Below are 20,681 nucleotides of genomic sequence, written 5' to 3'. Positions count from 1 at the left end.
TGAAGGACAAGTTTATTACAGGGACAGCAACCGATACCAGGAGGAAGCTTCAGAAACTTACCCTTGAAACCAGAACCGATTCTAGAATTATTACCGAACCAAACAATCTCACTGTTCTTTAATAGAGACCAGGAGGAAGAGCCTGAAAGAAACAAGAGAGATCAAAGAGAGGCTGCTGACTTAGTCATGGCTTTCAGGCAAGCAGAGCCCAGGGGATCACTTGAGGGAAAGGCTTGGGTTAGCCACCAGTCTGGGAAAGCTTGTTGCCATTGCAGTCTAAAGAAGTGTCTTATAAAAAATTGTCTCCAGAGGAATGGACCACCACAACATCCATGCCCACTGTTCTAAGGGAATCACTGGAAATCACACTGCCACAGAAAATGAAGGTTCTTAGGGCTTGAGGTGTCTAACCAGCCATGTAAACCAGTGCAAGGACTGAGGGTCCCCAAAACAAGTGGCAGCATGAGCTTTCATTTTCACAAAGCCCTGTGTAAAGCTGACCATGAAGGTCCAGGAAGTCAATGTTCTCCTGGGCACTGACATGGCTTTCTCAGGATTTCTCTCCTGCCTAGACACTTGGTGTTTGTTGAGTCTCTCCCTCAGACACTCCCTCTTTAGGTTCATTCTAGGAAGAACAATCTTTGGTTATTCTGTCTACCCAAATGGCTGTGAAGGTGGTGAAAATAGACTCATCAGTTCATCACACTCAGCTGAAGCCTTGGACACCTCCTGAAGAAATTAATAGACCATCCACTTGCAGCCTAAATGTTCAGAATACAACTCTTCATATCGCTGTGAGCTATTTGAGCATCTACACTTGCTCTTCTAACGAGATCCCCAGGAGAGTCACCATTCCTAAATCTAATATATATTCAGGCATTAACGGAACTATAACCCTTAACTTTGCAATCTCTCAAACTGCAGTTACTCCTTTCATGGGATGGGAGTGTTAATAAAAAATCTCGGAGCTGGTATCAGGAACATTACTACCTCTACTCAGTTACAATAGGCTATCTCATGAGTTAATTAAGAACATAAAAAAGTTGATGATTCTCTGCAAAGGCAGCTTACTCTGCAAAATAGCTTAAATCTTTAGCTGCCATAGGTTTTCAAAACAAAAGAGGTCTAAAGCTGCAAATAACAGAGAGGAAGAGAACCCTGCCTCTTGCTAGGAATAATGCTGCTACTTTGTAAACAAGTTAAGTGTTGTTTCAAACATAGTTAAAGAACCAGAAATCAATGAAACACAGGACAAGAGACCTTCCACAAATAGTCTTGTGAAGCTTGTTTAGCAACTGACTGTCCTGGCTCTATTCTCTCCTAGACTCGTTTATAACCATTCTATAATTGTTGGCCTCTGGGCCTCTCATATTTAACCTTTATCAGCTTCATTTTATCTATAACCAGAAGGTCACAGGTAATCCTGCCGCTGGAGCCCTGAATGTCCTTCACTCAAGAGTTCTATCATAAACCTCAGGTCAACCTGCACCCCTAAAAGGCTCCCCTCTGGAGAAAACCTCAACTGCAGAACCCCATCTATGCCCTATTTCAGCAAGAAGTGCCTAGAGAGCGACCGACGCTCCTGTTCCAACAAAAGTTGAACTTTCCCGTTCAGAGGGGGACTGAGGGAATGTATTCTCTTCCCGACTCCACAAAGGGACAGAGTTTTAAGGGCAAGATCTTCCCAATGACCCAGTCCTCTCTTTCAATCAGGGATACTAAAGGATCTTTGTTTAAACTTTCACAGGCAGGAAAGAGAATCAAAAGTCAATCACTCCAGCTCAAGTTTAAGGCAAGTCCTTTATTTGCCAGCAGGCTTGGAGAAGGTGGGAATTCCTCCCAGGTGAAAAGTTACTGTCCCCACATCCAGTTGGATTTTATACTTGGGTTCCCTTCCACATTGTTTGTGGAAGCTCTCTCTCTCTCTCTCTCTCCTGTCTCTCTCATCATTATCTCTCTCCTTTTTCTTTGTCTCTGCCTAAATAAATCACTTCTCTGAAAATACTCTTTGGTGTCTGATATTTCCTCATGAGTGCACTCGTCACGGTCCCTTCTCCTATTCCTGGATAAGTGAGACACCAAGAACATGGAGAAAACTTCCTGGTAGGGGCGCTGTACACTGGCCTGCACCTCAAAAACCAGCAATGACTTCAGCTTTGTTCTTTTTTCTAAGGATTTTTTTGGTTAAGCAGGCTCTATTTTGGTTCCATATATAGTTTAACATGGTTTTTTTAGAGTTCTGTGAAGAAAGTCACTGGTAGCTTGATGAGGATGGCATTGAATCTATAAATTTCTTTGGGTAGTATGGCCTTTTTCACAATGTTGATTTTTTCTAATCATGGGCATGAACATGTTTTTTATCTGTTTGTGTCCTCTCTTATTTCATTGAGCAGTCATCTGTCGTTCTCCTTGAAGAGATCCTTTACAATCTTTGTTGGTTGTATTCCTAGGTATTTTATTCTCTTTGTAGCCATTGTGACTATGAGTTTGATGTTGATTTGACTCCCTGTTTTTCTGTTTTTGTTCTATATGAATGCTTGCAATTTATGCACACTGATTTTGTATCCTGAGATTTGGCTAAAGTTGCTTATCAGTTTAAGGAGAATTTGGGCTGAGACAATGGGGTTTTCTAATGTACAAGCATGTTGTCTGCAAATACGAAAAATTTGCCTTTCTTCTTCCCTAATTAAATACCCCCTTTTTTCTTGTCTCATTCCTTGGGCTAGAACATCCAATACTATATTGGACAGGAATTGTGAGAGACAGCATCCTTGTCGAATGCCAGATTTTAAAGGAAATGCTTCCAATATTTGCCCATTCAGTATGATATTGGAGGTGGGTTTGTCATAAATAGCTTTCATTATTTTGAGATGGGGTCTATCAATGACTAGTTTGTTAAAAGATCTTTGCATGAAGGGCTGTTAAATTTTGTCAAAGATCTTAACTGCATCTATTGAAATAATCATGTGTTTTTTGTATTTGGTTCTGTTTATGTAATGGATGATGTTTATAGACTTGCATATGTTGAACCAGCCTTGCATCCTTAAGATGAAGCCTACTTGATCATGATGGACTAGCTTTGTGATGTGCTGTTGCAATCAGTTTTCCAGCATTTTACTGAAGATTTTTGCATCTATGTTCATAAATGATGTCTGTCTTTAATGCTCCCTTAGACTTGGTTTTGGTGACTTGACATAATGAATTGTTTCAATCATATGTAAAAAGTACTGAAACTTAAGTGTAATAAAAAGCAAAATTCAATGCTATAAAATGTTTATAAATAAAATGTATGCATTAAAATATTTTGATAATCCCAAAATTGAAGTTGCTTCATATTATTTTAGTTAAATTTTAATAAAGTTCTGGTTTTAAAAAATCATAATATGGAAAGGTTATTTATAAGTCCATTTTATTACTTAAAAACGTCTACTTCAGGCCCACAAAGAAGGTAGCAATGTTGACATCTTACACAGAACTGTAATACAAAATGGGTAATAATGTAAGTCAATTAACAAATAATAACAGAAAATTTAGTTTATTTCAAAAGAAAGCCAAGTGTTAAGTGTGTAACTGAAAACAACATTCAGTATAGATCTTTAATTAGTAAATGTAAAATTATATTAATATTTTTCCTTGTGTGGATATATATTCTGACACATTGTAAAAGTTTTTAGCTAAACTCACTGCTTAAAAGGTCAGATCTTGATTTGTCTTATGGCATCTATGTGGAGGAAAGAGTTTTATTCTTAAAAGCAAATTTTTCTCTTCATTTATTTAATAATTGCATTGACATTGTGATTACATATTTTTACCTTTGATTATTTTCAAACAAATACTGCTGTTGTTAATCTATTTAGCTAACGGTTTTTTGAGGTTGATGTGTGTTTTTCAATATATAAGAATATATGTACTAAAAATTATTAACTTGCAACCAATATTATATTTCTAATCCAGAGATCATCTCTGTATGTGTACTAATATGTACCCATATCTATTTATTAATTTTTTACAAATGACAGTATATAATATACAGTATTGTATTTGTTCTGGTTTGTTCTTAGTCACACACTTCCCAGTACACAAAGATTTGTTTAATTCCATTTTGTAACTACATAACTTCTCACTCAATATGCTCTGATTTATGCAATCTACCTCTAATCAATAATGATGTGTATGTTGTGTTAAGTTTTACACAAAGTAGAAAAGAATTTAAAGTTCTCATAGTGATTTTAAATACATCATCTCATTGCTTTTATCTCACAACAAAACTGTGAGTATAGACCAAAAAATTATTACTGATAATCAGAAAAAATGAGATATTCATTTGAAGCTTATAGTTCATTTGAGTCACAGTAACTTTAAATGAAGTTTTTAATTCAAAGTGAAAAAACTCTAACATTTAATTTAAATAAAATTCTGAGAACAATAAATTGAATGCACTATATTAAGTGCAAGAGTTTTGTAAAAACTAATCATCATGATTAAGGAAAATTCTGTGTCTGACACATTGAAATTTAATATTAACAACTCTTCCTAAGAAAGAATTTTTCTCAGCTTGTGAAGGACTTATTTAGTTACAGTATCTGCTCCCATTGGACCCTGCCCACCAAAAAGATTTGTGGGACTCAAAGTGGCTAGTGCTTCTTATCCCATAAATCCTGTGATCCAGCAGTATTGCTACCACTGAAAACACAGGTATCAACAAAGGCAATAATTATAGAACTGTAAAACAGGAGCTTCATTCTCCAGATGCCAGAATGGTAAATCATGGGAGAAAGGCTGTTCATATGCAAAGCCTCATGGATGTAGATGCACAAGGTCATGGAAACCCAACTCTTAGACTCTGCATGACCTGGATGTGAGATATAAAGTTAAAGAAGGTTATTCTGGAGGTTTAAGCATTTACTGCCCTGCTAAAGTTTACACTGCCACGTGAACTGATCCCCGTTATTCTGGTTAATGTCTCATGATTGTTATGGTTGTATTTTTTTTATTCCTTCACCGTAGGTTTATGTATGTATTTAGTAGAAAGTAACTAACTTGCTTTAAACTTTACTGGCTCATAGGCAGACAAATCTTGACTTGTCTCAAATGAAACATTGACTTTGTTATTGAGTAAATGCTGGAATGAGTTAATGCATTGCAAGACTACAGAAAAAGCATGACTGATTTGAAATGTGAGGGCATAAGATTTGGTAGAAACCAGGGATGAAGTTATATGGTTTGATTGTGTCCTCACGCACATTTTATCTTGAAGTTTTACATGATGTGAAAGAAATGAGATAGGGAGGTACTTAAAATTATGGGGGAAAGTGGTTCTTTGTGTGTGTGTGTGTGTGTGTGTGTGTATGTGTGTGTGTGTGTGCTGTTCTTGTGATAGTAAGTCTCATCAGAGCTGATGGCTCTACACATCAGTTTCCTTACACAAACTCTCTCTTTGCCTTCTGTCAAGGTGTGACTTAGTCGTTTTTGCCTTCTGCCATGATTGTGAAGCCTCCCCAGTCACATGAAGCTGTAAGCCCAATAAGCCTGTTTTACTTTTATAAGTTTCCCAGGCTAGAATAAGTCTTTATAAGAAGCATAAAAATTGACTAATTCAGTAAAAAATATCAGATTGACCGATAAAACTCCGTGATTTAGTTTCACAGAGTCAACTCAAAAATGGAAGTAAAATGATAATGTGTGTAGGTCTCTGAAAATTGATATCAAATTCTTTTTTCTAGTTTAATACTACATTTTAACATAAACAATGCTGAAAGAGATGTTAAATCAAATTATTAAAATACACCTATAATTTTATGACTGGTGCTAACTTATGACTACAGCCATTTTAATTTTTATAAGACAAAAATCTCTATTGCTCAAATTGGAATAAATGCAGTGGTGCAACCACAGCTAACTACAGCTTCTAACTCTTGAGCTCATGTTATTCTTCTGACTCAGCATCCTAATTAGCTGGGTTACAGAAAATGGCCAGTTTGTGCAGCTAATACTTTTATTTATTTATTTTAGTTTTGGCAGGGACAGAAATGTGCTATGTCTCTCAGGCTGGCCTTAAGTGCTACTTGTAAAATGATCCACACACATTGGCCTCACAAAGTGCTAAGATTTCAAGGATGAGCTACCACTTCTAGTTAATTTCTTAAAAATTTTGTAGAGACGGTTTTTCACTATTGTGTCAAACTAGCTTATAAATTTCTGGCCTCAAGTGTTCCTTTAGTCTGGGCCTTACAAATGTTTAGAATTACAAATATGAGTCACAAATACTGGTCTAAAATAATCTGCCATTTTTATTATAAGTTAAGATTTTATCTAGTAAATATAAAGCTTCATAAATAAGAATAAAATAGAATAAATTTTTAAATAATAAACACATTTACATAGAGTCTTAAGCTCACTAAGAATTACCAATTACTGCAAAAATGTTTATAGCATATTTAAATTCCACGTTATATATATATGTGGAATATATATGTATATATATTCATATATATAAATTGATATATGAATATATATGTAAATCTATATATATAAATTTTAATATAATATGTCTATGTGGAATATACATATGTACATATATATATTCATATATATACACACACATATATGTGTATATATAAACATATGTGTATGTATGTGTGTGTTTATATATGTATATATGTATACACACACACACACACACACACACATATATATACACGCATCTGGAAAACATAAAGCAGCCTAATAGAAAAGAAGTAGCAGTTACTAGCAGGACCACAAAGTATTTTTTTAATGTAAACTCCTGTGGTAAAAAGTAATATAGCATCAATTTGTATACTAATCAATTTTCAGAAGCCAGTTTATTACATTAGAAATTTAAGTCAGTGGCAAAATATAGAGGCAATAAAACTTTGCCTGCTATGTCTATTTACCTCATATCTCTTTGTCTGTACTCTAATTTGTTTGATTATGTAAACTTTGTGCTAGATGGTCCCCTCCGAGGGAGGTCAAAGGGGAATCATGCATTAATGGTGTTTAATCTGGGCCCTGGAATCTGAAGTTTTATTATTTAGAAAACGTCCTTTAAGCATGTTAATATCCACAAGCATGTTGATCTAGAACTTCTGTTATTAAATCTATACTAAATAAATATAAACAGTGACAGGGAGTTATGTTCAGCTGCAATAGCCTTCTGAAAGAAACCAACCACCATTCTTAGCTCACTCAACATCACTGTACTGAGTGTGGGAGTGCATTCATTCATTCATTCATCATTGAGTTAGAGCCTGCAGGACAGACCTCCGAAGGTGGTGATTGACATCTCTGGTGGGAACCCCAACATGACGCCCATCACAGCAGGTGCCTGAACATGGAATGGACTGACCTGATCGGTTATGAAAAAGAATGAGCAGACCTTCCAATAACTGTAAATTAAAAGAGACTGGGGGGTCAGTTCAAGTAGTCAGTAAATCATTGGTACTCACTGGGAATTGCCAAGCTCAGGGAGGGATTGTTTCAGTCTGGAGAGTCTAGGGATTCATCACTGGACACCAGTTAGCAATGCAAAAACAGCAGCATATAAAAGTATTGAAAAAGGTGCTGAACGTTAGTTGGGTGTCAGTCTCACAGATCAAATAAGAGAATTAATATGAACTGTTGTCTTTTATAATCCTTGGTTCTCAGCAGAGAATATATTAGGTTTAGAAATCTGAGAACTCTTATGTTCAAGGGAAACAGGTCCTGGTAATATTTCTAACACAATGGGCCTTAGTGAGTGTCTCTAGTCCCATTCTAGAAGAAAAGCCGAATTACGGAAAGGACCAGGACCTTGTCACCCCCGTCTCTTCCTCTACTCAGCTATTATCATGTCCAGTTAATAGGGAGAAAATGGAGGTTTTGCCTGAGCTCATAATCCAACAAGTAAAAAGAAAAAAAAAATAGACAAGAAAGCCTCCACAAATATGAGTCTTTGTGTTAAACAAGCAGCTTTGGAGGGTGAACCCTTAGAATGTCCAGTAATTAAAGATCTGCAAGGCAATCAGATACATGAACTCACTTCTTTTAGCTCTTCTAAAGAGCTAAGAAAAAGTGTTAAGAGAAACAAAATTGGTACACCACTTACAAAAGGAATGATTGAGGTTTTAGCAGACAACTTTCAAATGACCCCATGGGATTGGTAAATGCTGGCTAAAACCACTTTGGAGCCCAGGCAATACCTCTTCTGGAGGGCAGAATATGATGAGCTGTGTGACCAACAAGACAAAAAGAATCAGGTGGCTGGGCAGCACTTTATAGCTGCTATGCACCATGGGTATCTTTCTAGGACAAAGACAGCAGAAGAAGAAACTGGCATCAACCTTTACTGTTCTGCAGTAACTGCAGGTGATCCCCAGGCAAGTAGGGCCTGGAGTGGACCTCAGCAGTCCTACATCAGAGGAGCCAGACTATTAGAAGGAAAACTAAGAAACAGAAGAAAACAATTTCATCATCAACAAATGGGAGGTCCACTCAGAAACCCAATCTGAAAGTCAACAACTTCCAAGATGACAGGTGGATAAATCCAGAAAGATGAAAAGAAACCAGAGCAAAAAGGAGGAAAACACCCAAAAGCAGAACGCCTCTCCTCCTACAAGGGATCACAACCCCTCACCAGCAAGGAACAAGGCTGGTTGGAGAATGAGCGTGATGAACTGACAGAATCAGGCTGCAGAAGGTGGGTAATAAGAAATTTTGTGAGTTAAATAACGTGTTCTAACCCAATTTAAAAAAAACTAAGAACCTTTAAAAAAAGATTTAACAAAACACTAAAGATAATAAAAATCTTAAAGAGGAATATAAGTGAATTGATGGAGCTGAAAAACACAAGAGGAGAAGTTCGTGAAGCATACACAAGTTTCAGCAGTCAAATTGACCAGGCAGAAGAATGACTTTCAGAGGTCAAATATCAACTCAATGAAATAAAACTAGAAGGCAAGATTAGAAAGAAAAGGGTAGAAAGGAAAGAACAAAGTCTTCAAAAAATAGGAAACTATGTGAGAAGACCTGATCTACATTAGGTAGGTGTACCTGAATATGATGCGGAGAATGAATCCAAGCTGGAAAATACTCTTCAGGATATTATTCAGAAAACGTTTCCAACCTAGCAAGGCAGGCCAATATTCAAATCCAGGAAATACAGAGAACACCACAAAGATATTCCTCAAGAAGAGCAAGCCCAAGGCACATAATCGTCAGATTCACCAGGGTTGAAATGAAAGAGAAAATGCGAAGGGCAGCCAGAGAGAAAGGTCAGGTTACCCACAAAAGAAAGTCCATCCAACTCACAGCAGATCTCTCAGCCGACACTCTATAAGCCAGAAGAGAGTGCGAGCTAATATTCAGCATTGTTAAAGAAAAGAAGTTTCAACCCAGAATTTCATATCCAGCCAAAGTAAGCTTCATAAGAGAAGGAAAAATAAAATCGTTTACAAAAAGCAACTACTCAGAGATTTCATCACCACCAGGCCAGCTTTACAGTAGCTCCTGAGAGAGGCACTAAACATTGAAAGAAAAACCCAGAACCAGCAACTCCATAAACATACCGAATGGTAAAGAGTATCAGTAAAATGAAGAAATTGCATCAACTAACCAGCAAAACAGCCAGCTAGCATCAAAATGGCAAGATCAAATTCACCAATAACAATATTAACCCTCACTATAAATATAATCCTCAATATAAATGGGCTAACCCTGAATAGACCAATAAGAAGATCTGAAGTTGAGGCAGCAATTAAGAGCCTACCACATTAAAAAAAAAAGCCCAGGGCCAGATAGGCTTACAGCTGAATTCTAGCAGACATACAAAGAGGAGATGCTACCATTCTTTCTGAAACTATTCCAAACGATTCACAAAAAGAGAATCCCTCCCAAATCATTGTATGAGACCATCATCATCTTGATACCAAAATCACGCAGAGACTCAGCAAGAAAAGTAAACTTCAGGCCAATATCCATAATGAACATAGATGCAAAAATTTTCAATAAAATATGGGCAAACCAATAGCAACAGTACATCAGAAAGCTCCCACCATGATCAAGTATAATTCATCCTGGGGATGCAAGGCTGGTTCAACATACACAAGTCTAAAAACGTAATTCTCCACATAAACAGAACCAAAGATAAAAACCACATGATTATCTCAATTGATGCAGAGAAGTCCTCTGACTATATTCCACAGCCATTTATGCTAAAAACCCTCAATAAACTAGGTATTGATGGAGCATATCTCAAAAATCATAAAAGCTGTTTATGACAAACCAACAGCCAATAGCATACTGAATGGGCAAAAATCAGAAGCATTCCTGTTGAAATCTGGCACCAGACAAGGATGCCCTCTCTCACCACTCCTATTCAATATAGTACTGGAAGTTCTAGCCAGAGCAATCAGACAAGAAAAAGAAATAAAGGGTATTCAAATAGCAAAGGGGGAAGACAAATTGTCTCTATTGCAGATGATTCTATATCTAGAGGACCCCATAATCTCAGCCCAAAATCTCTTGAAACTGATAAGCTACTTCAGCAAAGTCTCAGGATACGAAATCAATGCGCAAAAATCACAAGCATTCCTCTACTCCAATAACTGATGTAAAGAGAACCAAATCTAGAACAAACTGCCATTTACAATTGCTGCAAAAGAGAATAAAATACCTGGGAATACAGCTAACAAGGAACCTAAAGCACCTCTTCATGGAGAACTACAAACCACTGCTCAACAAAATCAGAGAGGACACAAACAGAATCAAAGTGCCAAAATAAATTGGCATGTCTTGTTTGATAAGGTCAGGCTCCCACACAGCGGGTGGGCAAGTCAAACTTTTCAGAATTAATCCTACTGAGTTTCCAACATCTGAACTACAAGCATTGGTTCCTTCTCAGTGTTCATTATTTGAGCAAATCTGCTGTGGGGTCCCACCTGGCTGTGCTCTGGTGAAGCATTCCACTTGGCCTAATGCCTACCTGGGAGTGCTCTCAGAATCTGTGTCATCTAAGCAGGGTGGAGTCCCCTTTGGGGTTGCTCCACCAGGTTGGGTAAAGTTTTTTGGGAGGCTTTCCTTGCAATCTGCCAATTTAAACTCTTTTCCTGGTCGGGGATCGAGTGAAGCAGGAAACATGGGAAACAAACCTCTCAAACACCAAACCTAGGAAGGACATGGTTCTTTATTTGGCCAAGAGATTTGGGGGGACTTAGTCACCAATCTCCCCAAAAAGCAGCTTCTTTCTCTTTTTTATGGGCTTACAATGCTAAATGGGGACAGGTTACATTTGCCATTGGCTAGATGTCCTACCATAACAATCTTTTGGCTTCAATAATTTACTAGTTTACATATGGAACATGAGGGAAATTTGGGGGGGCTGCTTACAGTGACAAGACAAATGCAGCAAATTATTAGTTGGCAGAGGTGCTTCCAGGAGGTTGCCTGGGTCATGGAAATGTGTGGGACGTGACCCAGGGTTGAGCTCTGTCCAGTAATGACAAGATTCATTTGCAGCTCTTTCAAGATTTATAGGTAGAAGATACTCTAGGAACTGGAAAAGAAGTCATCTTCCCAGTCCTTGGGCCTCTTTATGGATGGTCAGTGGGGTCAGCAAGTCACCTGACCATGGATTCTGGTATTTCATTTCGTTATCTTCCTCCTTTCCATCTAGAGGGGAGAGGAGGGAAGAGGTGGAGACCAGTAAGTGGAGCAGGTGAGGGGGTCTCCTCTCTTAAAATAGTGGCCCAGTTCACAGTCTGCACTGGATGAGTGGGTCCCAAAACCTCATTTTTAGAAAGTAGTGAAGTCTCAGGTTTTATGAAGAAAAAAATACAAGAGTGACAGGGAGAAATAGAAACCAAAGGAACAGTTCAGAAAATAATTGATATTGGCCACATCCGTTTATGTACATACATTAGTAGGCTGTTAAAAAAAAGTGGCTTATGTATAAAATGGGGTGCTGATATTTCCTTTTGAAGTTTAAGTTTTTTGACTTTAGTACATAGCACTCTTTAAGAAGCAAATCTGTTTTAATAACTTCAAATTGAAAAAAAAAGGAAACAAAAGGGAAGAACATCGAAACCATTATTCCGAAGACTTGTTGTCAATAAGAAAATTATTGTTCAGTCTATTCTGTAGAAAATAATATCCTTTTTTAAAAAAAGAGTCAAGACTAGTACCTAAGAAGAGAATTTTTAAAGTTTTTGAAACATAATTTTCTCTCTCCAGTTTCCAATTTCTGCTGAAGATGAATTATGTTGTGACTGAATTTGATTAATTATACATGGTCTATTTTTTTTCTTCAGTGCTCCCACAGTAATAATTTTCTATATAGGCTTTTGAATTGGCTTTGATCAAACATTTTTTATAGAACAAATCTCTGATGACAGATTTTCAAAGCCAAGTTCAGCCACAATTTTGTGCCATCTAATAACTATGAGTTGATTGAATCTTCTTTCCCCTTTAGGCTCCAAGATAAACCCGGAGATTCTGAGCATGTCAGAAAGCAATAGTTTTTACTCAAAATGGGTCAGAAAACCTTTCCAGAAAGTGTGTGCAAAGAACTTAAGAATAGTTTGTAAAGAGTCTATTGGGCCGGGCACAGTGGCTCAGGCCGGGCGCGGTGGCTCACGCCTGTAATCCCAGCACTTTGGGAGGCTGAGGCGGGTGGATCACGAGGTCAAGAGATCGAGACCATACTGGTCAACATGATGAAACCCCGTCTCTACTAAAAATACAAAAAAATTAGCTGGGCGTGGTGGCGCATGCCTGTAGTCCCAGCTACTTGGGAGGCTGAGGCAGGAGAATTGCTTGAACCCAGGAGGCAGAAGTTGCCGTGAGCTGAGAGCGCGCCATTGCACTCCAGCCTGGGTAACAAGAGCAAAACTCCGTCTCAAAACAAAAACAAAAACAATCTATTGGTCTTACAAGCCAAATTTGCTTTTAAAAGGAAAAAGCACAGCATTCTAGTGAAAGACTAAAATAACCGGTTACTCCAAGTGTCTTGTCACAAATAAACAGAGAATATTGTTGCACTAATGCAAATGACTGCATTGCTATAAATTAAGAATACTCACAAATTGATTTCACTTAAACAAGACAACAATTGTACTTAGATAAAAAAAAATATGGCAGCCATACTCCAAAACAATTGACAGTAAAATTAGATACTTCTCTGTCACATAATAATTTTAACATAACAAAAACAGTTACTACTAATAGTGTGCACTAACCTATATCAGAATTAACTTCTTCAAAATCAAAGGTCACTTATCCTTGAGATTCTTTCTGTATAACTGTATGCCGAATAAGCCACATTTTTCAATTTTGAGTTTAGAGAACCTGATAATAAAGTTTTCTAATTAGAAATAAATGTAATTTATAATTTAATTTTGTTTGTCAAATATTACAGGTTAAAACACTTGACATCAAACAATAAGATTACATGTTATTGTAAAGTCAATTATTTAACGGAAGTGAGAACTAACTGAAGTTTTTATTTATAACCTTAAAATAAGTTGTGAATTAGATAAAATTTGTTTATTATTTTAAAAATTGACACAATCTTTTTCAAGCAAGAATGTTTTCTTACATTAAATATTTATATTACAAATCAAATTATAACATCTTTTAATACCATATACCTCTATATTCTAAATTATTACAAGTTTGTTGACATAATTTATACCATTACACTTACCTACTTATTATACTTTAATTGTTTAGATTATCTATGATTATCTTTGCAATAGTCTTAATTGAAATTTATAAAACCAGCATTACATGATTATAATTGAGACCACAAAAATGATAAGACCTAACTAACTTTACCTTGTTCTAATCCAAACCGTCCTTGTTAACCTCTGCCCTTTGCAGCTAAAGAACTTTGTATGGTTTATTTTTGAAAAATATTATTTTCAAAAGAAATTTTCTCACTGTCTGTGCATATGACTTTCACAGTCTACCTAATCAGAAGTTATTTTAATTTTACTAAGGAGTAGCTATTTTTATTAAGCCAATATTAATATCTTATTAACTAAAGTTTACATAAGCAAAGATCATTTTGTTTTAGATTGGGTGGAGAGATTTGTAACTAGCATGCAAAGTGTGCCACATTATACTATTTTGCAGGAATAAATATAAAATTAAACTTTTAGTAAACAAGAAGAAAAATGTATGCAGCCAATTCTTAAGACAATTTTAATTTTACTGTACCAATAATTTTAATAATAGCTTGTTAAGTAAAAATTTACTTTTGGTAAATACACTCGAAAATACATTAGACTGTTTTGTTTTTTGAGACACAGTTTCTCTCTTGTTGCCCAGGCTAAAGTGCAGTGGTGCGATCTTGGCTCACTGCCACCTCCTCATTTCAGTTTCAAGCAATTATTTTTCTTCTGCCTCCCAAATAGCTGTGTTTTCAGGTGCTCACCACCACACACATGTAATTGTTGTACTTTTAGTGGAGACAAGGTTTCACCATTTTGGATGACTCGTCTCGAGTTTCCAACCTCATAATTTGCATGCCTCGACCTGCCAAAGGGCTGAGATTACAAGCATGATTTGCTGCACCTGGATGATTATTATTATATTTTATATTGTATTTATGTTGAACACTTTTGTCATTTAAGCCAGTCAACTAACATCTTTAACACATTTTTAGTAGTGAGTCATTGTGTACACAATACATAAACACATAGCTGTGTTTGAAACTTCAAATAAAGTACATTTAATAGATTTATAAAGACCTGTTTGTTCTTAAGGTTTTAGATTTTTAATGATCTATTCAAAAAACCTATGGTTGTTAAACAAATAGCGTTACATTTGAATATTAAAGAATGCAACTCAGGTAAAAACTACATAGGAAAACGTATAATGAGGTACAGAGAAAAAAAGTTTAGTGTTACTTTGGGAAGACATAGACACAATATATTTATTTGCTTTTTATAAAGACATTTCTCAATGTCGAAATCATATTTTTACTTAAAAACCCAAAAGTAGCCTCTGTTGCCATAATTATTTTAGTCAAAAATAAGGTAAAAACAAAATTTAGTTAATTAAAAAACGAGCTTTTGCTAATAAAAAGTCTTAGATGAAAAAACAACAAAGACTAAAACAATCAAAACAAAAATATGAAGGCCTCTTGATTACAAACATACACAATTCCCAAACATTTTGAATGTCAACCTCTCAATTAGGTTGACTTATAACCATTGAGCTATTTGAAAAAAAAACTTTTATTATTATACCAAATTGAGGATAATATTCTGCTAAACTTGCTATGTGCAGTGGCTCACGCTTGTAATCTTAGCACTTTGGGAAGCAGAGGCTGTCAGATGAACTGTGATCAGTAGTTCAGTAGCTGCCTGGCCAACATAGTGAAACCCTGTACCTACTAATGATACCTAAATTAGTCATGTGTCTTGGTGGATCCCTGTAATTTCAGCTACCAGGAGGTTGGGCAGGAGAATCACTTGACCCTCAAAGGGAGAAGTTGCCGTGAGCGCAGATAATGTCATTTCACTCTAGCCTGGGCGACAAAAGTGAGACTTATTTCAAGAAAAACAACAAATGCCGCTAAACTGAAAATTATTACACAAATTATGCTATTCTTGATTGTTCTTAGTATAAGCAGAAATTACTGCAGGTGGTTGTTAATGCTAAAGTTTGTTGTTGTGAAAGAATTAGCGGGACAGAATCTTAAATAAGTTTTCCACCCTTGTGATGGGCCTTGAGTCCATAGGCTGCTCTCTACTCTTCTGGAAACAGAAAAATGGAAATTTGAAAATAATTATCTTTTCTGTTGGAATCAAACTCAAACTTTAAAAACTGTCTACCTGTTTTTATCATCACTGTAACGTTGACCAAAAAGATGGAGAGGCAGAGCCAGGATCACGTTTAACAGGTGTATTACAACCCGCCATGCTGGCTATCACACCAGAGGCAGTGAAGGCAGCAGCCTGGCTTACAACCTATGAGGGCACATAGGGGTTTGCAGCTAGATGGGTGCTATTCTCAGAAAAGCCACATCTTGGTTCTCAGGGCCTGACATAGTAAAATAACTGCTAATTTAAAGAAGAAAGTAAAGAAAATCTGGGATTTAATGAAAAGCCCAGGAATTTATTGATTGGTCACTTTAAGTCACATGTAACTTTACTGCTTCTCTCCGTGTATTTCTTCATGTACATATGGAAAAATGGAAAGCTGTATAAGCTTAGGTAAAATATATATACATGTAAAGCATGATTAAAAATGAGAAATTTAGCTAATTGTCATTTTTATAGTTAACGTTCTTAGCATTAATTAAAGTAAATAAGAAATATTTAAAAGCACATTAACAGTTTGGCAGCTGTTTCTTGTATAGTTAAGCATGAAGCCAGATTTGGCATGTAGCCAAAGTTCACATGTATGCTTGCATTGCTTCACACCATGTTTGCTGTTTTGTGTTAATAGTGCTGACGTTAGATTAATTTCTGGTAATGAGCCTAGATTAATTATTTTTATTTTACAGTATACATTTTGATATTGTTACTGGTATCAGGTGTTCAGGTTTTTGGCTTTTTTGAACAAAGACATAAAACACAAGTCGCAAAGAAGTAAAAAGTAAAGCGACAAAAGCACAGATTTTTAAAAATTAAAATACATTCCATAGTGGGAGTAGGCTCAAGCAAGTTGCTTAAGTACTAGTTAACTTTTGGAGGGCATTGAATAGCCTCTCAAGGTCTTACATTATTTAATTGTAAATAACTCTTTTATTTTATGTAAACAAAAGAGTGTCAAGTGACCAGGTTTATTGGTTGAAGAAGGTGACAAATTAGAGGCTGAAGTAAAGTCATGAATTACACACAGTGACTATGTCTAATTGGTTGTGGGAGGGGAACAGCGGAGGTTGAGGTGAAGTTACCAAGTCGCTCCTTCTTGAAAATAAATGCTAAGCTTGAAACCAGTATAGTTATTTGTGGGAGGGACCCAATGAGTGGTACTCTTCATTTTCTATCTCTGGCAAAGAGGGGAGGTGATTGCAAACATGGTGGCTACTGATTTTTTGTTGCCTGGATGTGGATTGGTGGGGTTTTCCTTAGATTCAGAAACAGGAAATGAAAGCAAATTACTCTAAGATTTTCTGCATCCAGACCCTATTATTTTGCCTTACTGCATTTTTCTGAGAAATGTAATCCATAAATCTATATGAGTGGCAGGGAAATCAATGATCTTTCTTCTGTAATGGCTTACTGCTAATTTAAGATACTGATTGATTTGTAAATTATTACTTGAATGTGTATTTAGCAATTTGCTATCAGATAATACACACAAAATCCCACAAGAGACTCTTTTTCTTTTAGTTATCAACTTTTATACATTTATGTCTCTACAACACTATAAAGATGACAGTTTAGATATTCATAACCTGACACTTATTTCCAGAAATGCTTCTGCCTTTGTTATGACTGCAAGCACCTTAGTGTGTGACTAGAAGTATTTTATTACATGTCTAACTGAAATGCAAATTTGTCTGTTTTTGTCTTATTGTATAATACGTTGTTTTGTATACATGTTAGATATTATTTTCATTTGTGTTTGAGTGTGTGCTCTGTTAATTTTCCTAATATTTTCTGTATTGAAACTTGCATCTTGTGACTTGTCACTTAAAATCTATTGAGGTGGTGTTACTGGAGCACGCTGCTCTCTCTTTTGTTTTTATTTACTTAAATATTTTATATCCTGTGACTTTAATTTGTCTTTGCATCTAAAGTGTGTGTATAGTAAACACCATATATTTAAATGTAGAATATTTATTATCTGTTCTCCCAATCATTTTTTTTAAATTATAGAATGAAAGAAAACTATGTATGCTTAAAATAATTGCAAATAAGTTTATTTCGTCATTTTGCTGCGTGTTTTTACACACTATCATTTCTGACTGTTATTTTCTGTGTTTCCTTGCTACTTTTGTACTAGAGTAATTTAATTTTTTATAATTTTTGTGAATATTTCATATACTATCGGTGAGTATTTATAGGTGCTTGTGCCAAAAATATTATTTAACCAGTTATTATAGGTGATAAAAAGAAATAATGAGCCTGCTATAAAAACCTTACGAATGTAGAATTTATACACAGTTAAAGCTAGCGCATTACAAGGTAACTCTGGTTTTGTTTTAACAAAGAAAGTGATGGCATTTTGCCTCTACCTTAGACATTTACAGGAAACTTTGAACTTCAGAAAGATAATTTAGGGTATCTGGCCGAAGAAATTTCTAAGCAGCATAGCATTTAATTTGCCATCAAATAATACACGTAAAATTCCACACATGACTCCTTTGTTTTGTTTATCGACTTTCATATTTTTATAACTCTATAACACTATAAAGATGACAGTTTAGATTTTCATAATCTGATACTTATTTCCAGAAATGCTTCTGCCTTTGTAATAATTGCAAGCATCTTACTGTTAAAGGCATTTAATTTTGTAATTGGATCAAATGTGAAAAATTCTGCACTGACTATGAAAAAAAATTCAGGAGAGAAATACAACCTGGCTACAGAAAGTTTCATAAATTTCCAGGAGCTGAGTGTTAATTATCAAGATCATGACAAAAATGTCTCCAGACCGTGTCAAAGATCTTCACAACAGCATGTACTGTCACAGGCCCACAATCTCTGAAGAAAAATGGTGGTTTGGTGTACCTGGCCCCGGGTTCCATTCTGTGTGAAAACTAGAGACTTTGTTTTCTTTGTTTTAAGCAACTCCAGCTTTGGCACAATAAGGATATTGTAGAGCTTGGGCTTCGCATCAGAGGGTGGAAGCTCCAAGCCTTAGCGGTTCCATGTGTCATTAAGCCTGTGGCCACACAGATTACATAAACTGAGGTTTGAAAACCTTTGCCTCAATTTCCAAAGATGTATGGAAATCCCTGATGTAAAAGAAAATGTTTTCTGCAGAAGTGAGGCCCTCATGAGAACCTCTTCTAGGGCAGCGTGGGAAGAAAAATGGGTTTGGAGCTAACACACAGTTTCTACTTTAGCATTGCCTAGGGGATCTGTGAAAAGAGGACTACTGTTTTGCAGATTCTAATATGGTAGATCCACAAAAAGCTTGCACTGTGTGCCTGGAGCAGCCACAGGTAAAGAGCTGCCCAGCTCTACATGAATTCATCTTTTCATCAGTGTGACTTTGATGTGAGATATGGTCAAAAATGATCATTTTGGAACTTTATAGCTTGATTGCCTGACTGGATTGTGGACTTGCACGTAATACCTATGTGTTGGAAAATTTCATCCACTCAGACCGCTGCTATTTAACCAATACTTATACTCCCATTGTATTTAGGAAGCAACTAGCATAATTTTGATTTGACAGAGTTATAGGTGGGACTTTCCTTGTCTCAGATAAAACCTTAGACTGTGGACTTGGGTTAATACTGAAATGAGGTAAGAATTTTCGGCACAGTGTGAAGGCACAATTGGTGTAAAATATGAGAAACTGAGGTTTAGACGATTTGGGAGCAGAATTATACAATTTTGGTGTGTCCCGACTCAATGACACCTTGAATTGTAGCTCTTAGAATTCACACACATTGTGGAAGAAACACAGAGAAAGTCATTAAATCATGGAGGCCAGATTTTGCCATGCTAGTCTTAGCATAGTGAAGAAGTCTCATAAAATCTGATCGATTTATCAGGGGATCTACCTTTGCTTATCATTTTCTGTTGGCGCCACCATGAAAAAGTGCCTTTCACCAACTGAAGTGATTCTGAGACCTCCACAGCCATGTGGCATATGTTCCACTAAACCTCTTCTTCTTCCCAGTCTCAAGTTTGTCATTATCAGCAGCATAAAAACAGACTAATACAACAAACATATCTGAAAAATACACACCCTCATTCACCACGTTGTGAGCAACAAGACTAGAAGAGAGAAGAGAAAAGCAACAGCATTTCAGGAAACCTAGACTTACAAGATTTCCAATCCAGGGCTTCACACCACTTTTGGATCTTTGCGGTTTGGCATCTTGAAGCTTGCACTGCATTCTCTAGTGCCTGTTGTGGCAGCCAGGGTTGCAGACAGCTGACACCCTTCCCAGCACCTAAAGCTTCTTATCCTGCCACAGCCAATGTGCCCTGCTATGCTCAGTGGCTGAAAGCAACAGTAATACCCACATGTAACACTTTCTGCTCTGTGCCTGATTCACCCATAACAAAAATGAGCTCCAGGTTCATAGGGCAAGCTGAGCCCCTCTGTAAGCCTGAGGGTTTGAAACGAGACCAGATGCCTCAGTAAAATTTGGTCAAAAATAACACTGATTATATAGGTTTATGGCTGATGAGGTAAGCTGCATCTAAGGATTCTGTGACAGAGGTGATAAGGATCAGCAGTAGCCTTTAGATTATTAAATCATGCCTATGTAATAAAGTTTTTGTTTGTCTGTTTGAGATGAAGTCTCCCTTTGTTACCCAGGATGAAGTATTGTGGAGCGATCTCGGCTGACTCTAACCTCCTGTGTTCAAGCAATTCTTGCCTCAGCCTCCTGAGTAGGTGAGATTACAGGTTCGTGTCACCACGCCTGGAAAATTTTTGTGTTTTTAGGAGAGACAAGGTTTCAACGTGTTGGTCACGCAGGTCTAGAACTCCTGACTTTGTGATCCTCCTGCCTCAGTCTCTCAGAGGGCTGAGATTATAGGCAT

This window comes from Callithrix jacchus, chromosome 16, assembly GCF_049354715.1.
Source record: "Callithrix jacchus isolate 240 chromosome 16, calJac240_pri, whole genome shotgun sequence".
Classification (NCBI taxonomy): Eukaryota; Metazoa; Chordata; class Mammalia; order Primates; family Cebidae; genus Callithrix; species Callithrix jacchus.
This window is presented reverse-complemented; position numbering follows the sequence as displayed.